Here is an 11215-nt window from a genome sequence, read left to right as displayed (position 1 = left end):
AACATGGATGAAAACATGGAAAACCATCATGAAGAAGAGACTCACAACCATGGCGGAGGAGGTCGAGCAAATCATGCTGGGGAGGATAGAAGAGTTTTAGGCTCTTACATCAATCCAAACCCAGGAAACTGTGGAAGTAGCATTCAAAAGCCAACCATCCACGCCAACAATTTTGAACTGAAGCCACAGCTCATCACCCTTGTTTAGAACAACTGTTCGTTCGGAGGAGGTGTCCAAGAAGACCCCAATCAACATCTAACCACTTTCCTAAGAATATGTGACACAGTGAAGTCTAATGGTGTTCATCCTGACACCTATAGACTGCTCTTATTTCCATTCTCACTCAAGGATAAGGCAGCCAAATGGCTGGAGTCTTTTCCGAAGGAGAGCTTGACAACTTGGGAAGATGTGGTGAACAAATTCTTAGCAAGATTTTACCCTCCTCAATGAATCAATAGGCTGAGAGCTGAGGTCCAAACTTTCAGGCAACAAGATGGTGAGACTCTTTATGAAGCATGGGAGAGGTTTAAGGACCTGACAAGGAGGTGTCCACCTGACATGTTCAACGAATGGGTTTAGCTGCAAATTTTCTATGAAGGCCTGTCATATGAATCAAAGAAGGCTGTAGACCATTCATCAGGAGGATCTTTGAACAAGAAGAAGACTATTGAGGAAGCCATAGATATCATTGAAACAGTAGCAGAGAATGATTATTTCTATGCTTCTGAAAGAGGCAACACTAGAGGAGTGATAGAGCTAAACAATGTAGATGCTCTGCTGGCCCAAAACAAGCTCATTACCCAGCAGTTGGCTTACCTCACCAAGAAGATGGAGAGGAACCAAGTAGCAGCAATCACCACTTCATCAACAACCCAAGAAGGAGTGAATGAAGAAGCAGAGGGAAGTCAGGAGCAAGTCAACTACATTGGGAATTCACCTAGGCAAAACCATGATCCATACTTCAAGACCTACAACCCTAGCTGGAGAAATCACCCATACTTTGGGTGGAGAAATCAACAAGACCAAGGCCCTGATCAAAGACGCCCAAATCCCAACAATGCAGCCCATCAACATTTCACATCTAGACCATATCAACACTCCCATAATAACACCTCTCCACATTCATATCAAAACCAAAATAACTTACCTCATCCTTCCACCTCTAATCCTAATCTACCATCATTTGATGACAGACTCTCAAGGATTGAGAATCTACTTGAAGGCATAGGCAAATAGATTCAAGACAGTAAGGCGTTCCGAGAAGAAGTGATGTCCAATATGCAGAATCAGGATGCTGCCATCAAGAAACTTGTGACACAAATTGGCTACTTATTCAAGCAAATTCCCAGCCACAACCTTCGCAGTAATACTAACTCAACCAAAAGGGAGGAGTGTCAGGCTATCACCCTTCGGAGTGGGAAGAAACTAAAGGAAACCCCCCAGAAACCACAAGAAGAGGACACAAATAAAGAGGAAGAAGAGCAGAACGAAGCTCGAGTTCCCACTTTGAGTTCACAAAAAGGGGAAGGAGTGTTGAAGCCAGACGTCCCAAGAGTCCCATACCCTCAGCAATTAAAGAAGAAGGGAGATGACAATCAGTTTTCGAGATTTTTGGAAATCTTCAAGAAACTGCAAATCAACATACCCTTTGCTGAAGCAATAGAACAAATGCCACTCTACGCCAAGTTCTTGAAGGAGCTCATGACTAAGAAGAGAAGCTGGAAGAACAACGAGACGGTGATACTAACCGAAGAATGTAGTGCTATCATTCAGCACAAACTGCCCCAGAAATTGAAGGATCCTGGGAGTTTTCAGATCCCTTGTATTATAGGGGAAATCACAGTGGAGAAAGCTCTTTGTGACTTAAGAGCCAGCATCAATTTGATGTCAGTAGCTATGATAAGGAAGATGAAGATAGAGGAGGCTAAACCAACAAAAATGGCCTTACAGTTGGCAGACAGATCGTTCAAGTTCCCTCATGGCGTAGTAGAGGATTTGCTGGTGAAAGTGGGAGACTTCATATTCCCGGCAGACTTCGTAGTGCTGGACATGCAGGAGGAAGCCAAGACCTCCATTATCCTGGGAAGGCCGTTCTTGGCTACTGCTGGAGCTGTCATTGATGTCCAAAAAGGTGATCTCACCCTGAGATTACACAATGAAAAGATGACAATCAATGTGTTCAAGGCCATGAGTTACCCACAAGAACAACTAGAGGATGTATGAGGTTGGACTCACTTGAAGAGGAAGTGCAGGAGAGTTTTGAAGAAGAAGAGTCTGAAGAGCCCGAAAGAATAATAGAGGAAGAGTGTACATCAAGTGAAGAGGTTGCAACAACAGAAATTGGCATACAAGGTGCACCAAAGAAAGAGAACGAAAAGTCAGAAGCACCTAAACTTGAACTCAAAGCACTGCCACCCACTCTCAAATATGCATACTTAGGAGAAAATGAAAATTACCCAGTGATCATAAGCTCATGCCTCAGCAAAGATCAAGAGGATGAACTGATCAAAGTACTGCGACAGCACAAGGATGCCATTGGTTGGACACTTGCTGACCTGAAGGGGATAAGTTCGGCCATATGCATGCACAAGATACTACTGGAAGATGATGCCAAACCATCCATTCAATCCCAAAGGAGGTTGAACCCAATCATGAAGGAAGTGGTGCAGAAGGAAGTTATGAAGTTATGGCAAGGGGGGTAATTTACCCAATCTCAGACAGCCCCTGGATTAGCCCCGTGCATGTCGTCCCAGAAAAGGGAGGAATTACCGTGGTTCCCAATGAGAAGAACGAACTAATTCCTACAAGGACAGTCACAGGATGGCGGATGTGCATAGACTACAGGAAGCTTAATGAGGCTACACGAAAAGATCATTTCCCCCTTCCATTCATGGATCAGATGTTGGAAAGACTTGCAGGGCACGCATATTATTGTTTTCTCGACGGTTATTCAGGATATAACCAAATAGTGGTTGATCCAAGGGATCAAGAGAAAATCTCATTCACCATATGGATTGTTTGCCTACAGGCGCATGCCATTTGGGCTATGTAATGCACCTGCGACTTTCCAACGCTGCATGCTTTCTATCTTTTCAGATATGATAGAAAAATTCATTGAAGTTTTTTGAATGATTTCTCGGTATTCGGAGATTCCTTCCCTAGTTGCCTACATCACCTCGCCTTGGTATTGAAAAGATGCCAAGAGACCAATCTGGTCTTGAACTGGGAGAAATGTCACTTTATGGTGACAGGAGGAATAGTCCTTGTTCACAAAGTTTCTAACCAAGGCATTGAGGTTGACAGAGCTAAAGTAGAACTTATTCAAAAAACTGCCTCCACCCAGTGATGTCAGGGCAATTAGGAGCTTTTTGGGGCATGCTGGTTTTTACAGAAGGTTTATTAAAGATTTTTCAAAGATAGCCAAGCCCTTAAACAATCTCCTTGTATCTGATACACAATTTATCTTTGATGAAACATGCATGTTAGCCTTTGAAAATTTGAAAATGAGGTTGTCCTCTGCTCCTATCATTTCCCCACCTGATTGGAATTTACCATTTGAATTGATATGTGATGCATCTGATTTTGTAGTTGGGGCAGTGTTAGGACAGAGGAAAGACAACTTCTAACATTCCCAAACCTCATGATTTTCATAACCTATTACTTCTATTTCGTCTAAGATAATCCATTAGTGTTTTCATATACATGAATCATTAGTATTAAGTTGGCCAAACCTAATACCAAGAGAGATGCAACGGTCGACTAACAGCATTAATCAATAGACAATCATGCATTTGGAACTCAAATTCTTGTTACTAAGACAAGTCCTACTGCCTGAAAGACACTCAAAATATGCAGTGAAGCATAGTCAATCCATTCCCAAGGCTCTAACATGGACGAATTGCTCTGATACCATGATTTAACACCCTAACATTTAGCACCTCATGATCATACCAAAAGCTCAGGCGTTACTTACCTCTAAACCTTTTATTTTATACTATCTTTATTTAATATTGAGCCTTTGCAAATACGAACTGAAACTTTAATTAAGAAAACGAAAGGAGACTTTATTTTAAATCACTTAATCACAAAAGTATTTATATATTCACATATCTTTATATACATAGACTTATTCAAGGAATCTCTTACAAGTCCTACCTCTCTAAATGCCAAAACAATGAATGACGAGAGGAAAATAAATTCTAACAACTCAACTCGTGAAAATAATCTTTATGCTCCTGTAGTTCCGCACTAAACCTTCGCACCTGTAACTGAAAGGGGTAGAAATAGGGCGTAAAAACTGGGGATTTCTTAGTAGGAACGGGGTGCATAGTTATATTCATTTTATATATACTTGGTCAGCAACAACAATCAACAAAGTACAAGCCAATTCAACAATTATAGAATACGAAATTCAAACAATCATTTAGCACACCCACAAACATAGAAAACACACTCGCAAACAAATATGCGTAAACAAGTATGATGCATGTCTATCCCTAGTACAGGTAATGAGCTCATCTGTCGGTTTCCACCCGTTTCCGACGTAACTCAGCAATCTTTGTCTGAGTTTGGTTTTCAGTGTCATAACCTCTGTAAGCAACCTCTGTCTTACAGGTGCGACTCTCTTGAGCCGATGTTTGCAAACATAACCTCTGTAAGCAACCTCGGTTTTACAGGTGAGGTTCTCTCTAGCCAATCTATGTATTATAACCTCTGTAAGCAACCTCTGTCTTACAGGTGCGACCATCCCCTCGATTGGCCGATGTATCTTTGGAAAGCAAATCTCGGTGGACTCACCAGCATATCTATGCTCATTTTCAGTAAGTAAGCAATCAACTCAGCTCGTTCTCAGTGCCAAACAATAACTTTGCTTATCTCATTTTCTTTCCATTCTTTCTTTCTTTTCTTTTATTCTTGCTCATTGCTCTCCTATGGCAGAGGTTCTTTAGATTCTTTTAATCCTTTCTTTTCTTTTTCTTTTCTTTCTTATCATTCCATACTATAAATTATCTTCTCACTATTCTCTCATTTCTCCACTAAGTATCTTATAAAAAATATTTATTAAATTTTTTAATTAAGTCTGCGTTCTCTAAACCTTTTAAGATTACTATGCTTGCTTGCTTTATCATTAATAATACATATTATGATATTCTTACAAGATTATATCTTTGATAAATAATAATTATAATAATAATTTATTTTAATATAAATGAATAATTTCAAAGAAGTATTTAAAAAAATATTTATAATATTCTTTAAAACTTAGTTTATAAAATCTTATTTTTAAACTTTTATTAATTACTTTCTAAATCACGAACTTTTTAATATTCTATTTTTAACTTCAATAATTTATAAAATTATATTTGAACTTTCACTCATTTCTATATGTTATAAAAATAACCCTAAACTTTTATAAAATATCCAGTTTACTCTAGAACTTTTACTTTGTACTCAAAATACCCCCAAAACCTATATAATTATTATCTTTTAACCCCGATCTTTTATCAAACTACATTTTCATATTTAAAAATAATATTTGTGTTGGTGACAAACACTCTTTCAAAACCAAAATATTTTCTTGTGATCTTTCAAAATATATACCTGATTTTAAACATGTTTTTGAGTTTTACGGTTACCGATATTTCACAGCTTTTAATTTAATCTTGCCGCCATCAAATCTCATCAAATTTATCTCAAAATACTACATCACAACAGCCTCAAAATCATCATAACACTCCAATTTGCTGTTCATACATAACAAAATCAAAATCTCAAGCAAACAACAATAATCCAACAAATGTTTAACATAAACTTAATCAATGTATAGGGGAGGAGCTACGTCACCGTCAACTTCTACTGAACAAAAGTGATGCCAACATGTAGGGGAGGAAGGTACGAACGCTTTTATCAGATTAGATTTTTCATTCGAGTCACAGATCGAAAGAAATCGAAGCCGAATTTTCGGAGGTGCCATGGAATTCTTGCTTTCTCTCTCACGGTTCTCTCTCTTTCTTCCCTCATGAATCATGCTAAACGAGGAAAATGAAAGAAATGATGGTGATGTGGTGTTATAAAGAGGGCACGTGTCAATTGATTAAGCTGCTGAGTCAGCGATTTAAGTTATAAATATTTTAGACAGATAATTATGAAAACTAAATATATTAAAATACAAGTAATAATATATTTATATATATATATATATATATATATATATATGTGAGTTACTAATATAAATGACATTAGTAACTTAATGATAAAAGATATACGATGAAGCATTAGCAAAGCTAGGTTCATCGAAAAGTACCGATATTTACTCATGTCGGCGGATATTGAGCTCGATAATAATATTTATAACCAAACTCTATTTTTAAATTAAAAATGTCAATTACTCAAATTAATATATATATATATATATATATATATATATATATATTATTACTTATAAATTACTAAAATTATAGTTTCAATTACGTTAAATATTTCATCATAACAAAAATATATATAAGAATCTAAATTTAATTGAACTCAAATAGTTATAAAATTAATTTAATTACTTTAAATAAAATAATTTCTAAAAATAAGAAATTTCAATTAATAGAATAAATTATATAGCTCATTTATATTTACATTTTTCAAAAATGCGGGTCATTACGCTCATCATGTTTCTGCTCTGTCTTATGTTATTCCCTCCTTTCGTTCATCTGTGTTTTCTGTAAGACCCATAATAAAATAATTTATGAAAATAAAGTCTTTAATGAATAAATAAATTTAAAATCAGTTCATGAGAAGATTTTTTAAAAAGTTCTGAGTGTTAAATTTTCTTATTCTTTTATTCTTCTTCCATTAATTTTCTTATCAATTCCTTTTTACTATAATTGAAAGAGTTTTAGATAATCTTTTACACTGACTTTGGATAATCTATTAAATGATTTTGGATATCAATTCTTATCTTTTCTTAGTGAATTTACGTGTGAAATTGTTGAATTATATCAAGATTTAGATTTTTTAAGCCACCATGAATGCTACTTTGAGTTGTTTTGCAATTTGATTTATTACAGGTTACATTCGGGCAAGTTTCACAGAGTTCGTGTAGAAGAAAAGGAAGAAAGTGGATGCTGTCAACCCTAACCTCCTCACACTCCAACGAGTATAACTTGAGTTACAAAGGTTCAATTGATGTAGTTTGAGCAGCATTAGAAAGTCAACTTTCAGAACTTTCCAACAATATATAATAGTTTATACTTTTTCTCTGACAACATGGCGCCAAATGCCACCAACCTGAAGTTTGGCGCCAAATGCCACCAACCTGAAGTTTGGCGCCAGAACACAATTACTTCACACTCGCCGTTGTTATGCTGGCACCAAATGCCAGAATTTGAAGTTTGGTGCCAGGAGCTTGGGAATGCGTGCTTCTTGCTGCATACATGGCGCCAAATGCCACCAATCTCAAGTTTAGCTCCAGTATGCTGAAGAGAAAGACTTTCACGTGAATCTGTACCAAATCTTTAGGATTCAATTTGATTTTCAATTTAGTTTTGAGTTAAGAAATGATATCTTTAGGTTTTAGAAATTATATTTTATATTTATTAGAATTTGATATAAAAGGAGAAGATATTCTGACCTAGCTTTCTTATTTTTTTCATCCGCACTTTACACTTTTTCTCTGCTAGGGTTTTCATTACCATGAGTAGCTAAACTACCATTGTTAATGTAACAACCCTGATTTTTGAGTACGCGAGATCTTTTCTAAAGGCACGGATTTCTTTGGAAGATCAGTAAAGGGAACGCATCTTATATATCAACAAGTATCTCGATCCTCATTGTCATTATGTCATCTTTAAGCTAGAACCTCTTTTGAGGCAAGCTCGATAACACAATCGTGAAGAACCTAGTTTTTGAGCCGTATTGGTTAGGAGTTTTGATTCTAGTTTTCAAGACAAACCGGACTTGATTCATGAGAGAAGAGATATAATATTATAATGTTATCATTTTATTAGTATTAGAAGATGCTTGAATGATATTATAAGGTTACCTGGTCAGTTTTAGTTAAAAATAGAAAATCGGTTTAACCGGGTTCACAGTTTACTGGTGCAGCTTAGCACCAGCACTCTTTGATGACTATAGCAATGTTAATGCCCCATCATACATGTTCTATTCTCATATTAAATGTGTTACTAGTGTCCTTTATGCTAGTAGCTCAGAAAAGAAATTTTAGAGATGTTTTTACAAGTGTTCCGATACACCTAGTTTTAGTAGTTATACACTTGAGATATTTTAATATTATTTTAACCCACCTCCAAGCCAACCAATCACAACTCACCCTACACCCCCAAGACACTCCAAGGCTGTATCATTTCTTCATTTTGGACGAAAATAACAAGAGAGAAAAGAGAGAAACTTTCATGAATACTTAATCTTCAAAGCTTGATTTCTTCTAAACTAAAACTCAAATCAAAACTCCGATTTTACCAAAATGATCCTCTCTTCTTCCTCTACATTACCATGTAATTATCAAGGATAGAAATAAGGTGAGATGGCTGTTCCTTTCCATCTTCAATTCGGTTTTCAAGGAAACATGCTTAAACATGTATTTTCTTCATGTTCTACCTTAGGAATCATGTTTAACTTGACTTGAGGGCCAAGAAACATTAATTTCCAGAAAGTCTAAGGTGAGATATCTCTTCCTAACGTGCTGAGGGAGATTTGGTCAGTTGAGGGTTTTTGGATTTAAAGTTGTTCTTGATGTGATTTAGGAGGAAAAAGTGCTTAAGGACCACCTGAAAGTCTAACTGAATTAGGAGCAGGAAAACCAGGTAGGGTGTGACGAATTTAATCTTGATTGATTGTGTTTGAGATGTGTGATTATGATATGGTTTGGTTATGCTTGAAATTGATTGATTATATGAGTTATTCTTGGTGAATGTTTGCTGAAATTTTGATGAAATTTGATGATATTTAAGCTATGAATGTTGTTCTTGAGGGCTGCTGGAAAAACGAACCCTAGAGCTTAAATTGGGGTTCAATTTGTGTTAAAATCATGTGGAAAAGATGGGGTTTTAGTGGCTGCTAATTTATTATGAGTTATGGTAAAAATTGGTTGCTGAAAAGACTGAAAAACGGGTAAAATCAGAGAAAGAATTTGAAGAATTTATGAAGAACATGAAGAACACTTTGAGTGTGATGAAGAACAATGAAGAAGAAGCTTTAGATCCTTAAAAGGGTAAGGAAGTAAATATTTTGGTGTTTGGGGGGTTATTTGGTAATTTCTGAAAGTTAGGGTGGTTAAAGTAGAAATATTAAAAGTTACGGGTGGTAAAAAGTAAATTTTAAAGGTTAAAAGTTATAGTGGGGTAATTTTCGAAAATATATTAATAAAATAATAAATAATAATAAAATATTAAATAATAATATTTAATTAAAAATAATATTTTAATAAAAATAATAAAATAATACGGAAAAGGCAGTTTTCTGTAAAAGCTTTAGAAAGACAACTTTAAGCGTAGAATCTCATAATTACCTTCATAAAATACTTAGGGACTGGTAATAACATGATAGTGAGGCAAAGATAAAGGAAAGATAAGAAGTTAAAGAAAAGATAAAAACCAAAGAAAAAGTCGGTAAAATTTTAATGACAGAAAAACAGACAAAAATTAGTGAACGAACTAGGGCAACATAGTTAGTCCTTGAGTTGCGGTTAGGGTTAAGTATAATATGAAAAGTTAAACTGTTTCAGTATAGACTTAATGAACCTATACTCGAGATAGGCTAACTATTCATATCGAAATTTACATAAGCTTTAAATATTTACGTTAAATAGAGAAATCAGAGCAGAGTAGAGAAACACAGAGAACAGAATAATCAGAGTAGAGGAAAGAGATAAAGAGAAGAAGAGTAACATAGATATAAAGGAAAGAGTAATTAGAAAAAAGTAAAGAGATACAGAGAATAGAATAACCAGAGCAGAGTAAAGAGATACAGAAAAAAAGAATAATCAGAGCAGAGTAAAAAGACAAAGAGAAAAGAGTAATATGATAAAGAGAATAGAGAATAAGCAGAGGGCCTATTGAAAGGTCATTTGTTGCATTAAGGCAACTCCAAAGATATTTGTATGTTCATCTGTTGCATTGAGGCAGTCAGATAGATAGTGGTACGACCATTGAGAACGCTTTCTTGGGATACCTTGCTATAATGCTTTACTGTAAGACAGAGGTTGCTTACAGAGGTATCGAGATTAGTGTGCTCCTGTAAGACAGAGGTTGCTTGCAGTGAGTGTGTTGTTGCTCCTGTAAGACAGAAGTTGCTTACAGTGAGTGTGTTGTGCTCCTGTAAGACAGAAGTTGCTTACAGTGAGTGTGTTGGGCATATATCGGCTAATGAGTGCTGCCCTGCAAGACAAAGGTTTCTTGTAGTGGTTACCTTGCAAGACAAAGGTTGCTTGCAGTGGATATTTCCAACAAGAAAGCCTTATCCAGACAGAGGTTGCTGGGTAACGTCGGGAGCGGGTATGTAACCGAAAAATGAGCTCATTGCCTGCATTAAGGCTAGACATGCATCATATTTGGTTGTGCATTTCCTCTGTTATGATTGTTGTTTGAATGTATGCCTTCTTTGTTTTCATTCTATTCTTTGTGTCTCTGTTTTGTTTTCTTATATTCTTTTGTTTGTGTTTTGATTTTTGCTTTCTCTATTTTTTCTATTTATCTATTTTTTTCTATTTACTGCTTCTCTGTATTCTGCTATTCGTATGCAAAACAACATATAATTAATGAATGTAACTAATAACCCCGGCCCTACTAAGAACTCCCCAATTCTTACCCCTTCTCTCTCCCTTCCCCCTTCAGATGGAAGCGTGAGTACCCTTCCGTAATTCACTGACGACCGTTCGCAAAGAGGATTCTGCTCTAGGTAGTCTTCTGAGTCTAGGGTGAATCTCGTTCTCTATTTATATGTATATACTGTGAGACCAGCCAACGTCTGCACCCCATTTGTACGTGAACCTTAACCTAAGTCCTGTGTACGAAACTCTTGCTGTGTGGCTACTTGATGAGGTACCAGAAAGACGTCATATGGCAATGACTGATCGTGCAGAGGAGTAGTAGATGATGTTCTACCTTTTGATGACGTTCCACCTGACTTGAGTTTTGAAGACTTAGAACGTACTTTCCCTCGCTTTAGTAGTCTAGAGAGACTTGGTGAGTATAGAGTCTAGGCTAGC

The 11215-nt window shown here is 36.1% G+C and overlaps 1 non-coding gene across 1 annotated transcript; it reads right to left on the bottom strand.

Moving 5' to 3' along the window:
* Positions 1-456: 456 nt before the first annotated feature.
* On the bottom strand, positions 457-560 carry LOC112761373 (small nucleolar RNA R71). The gene has a single exon (XR_003181771.1). It is a non-coding gene; the product is annotated as a small nucleolar RNA R71 (small nucleolar RNA).
* Between the last annotated feature and the right edge of the window lie 10655 nt (positions 561-11215).

This window comes from Arachis hypogaea, chromosome 16, assembly GCF_003086295.3.
Source record: "Arachis hypogaea cultivar Tifrunner chromosome 16, arahy.Tifrunner.gnm2.J5K5, whole genome shotgun sequence".
Lineage (NCBI taxonomy): Eukaryota > Viridiplantae > Streptophyta > Magnoliopsida > Fabales > Fabaceae > Arachis > Arachis hypogaea.
This window is presented reverse-complemented; position numbering and strand designations above follow the sequence as displayed.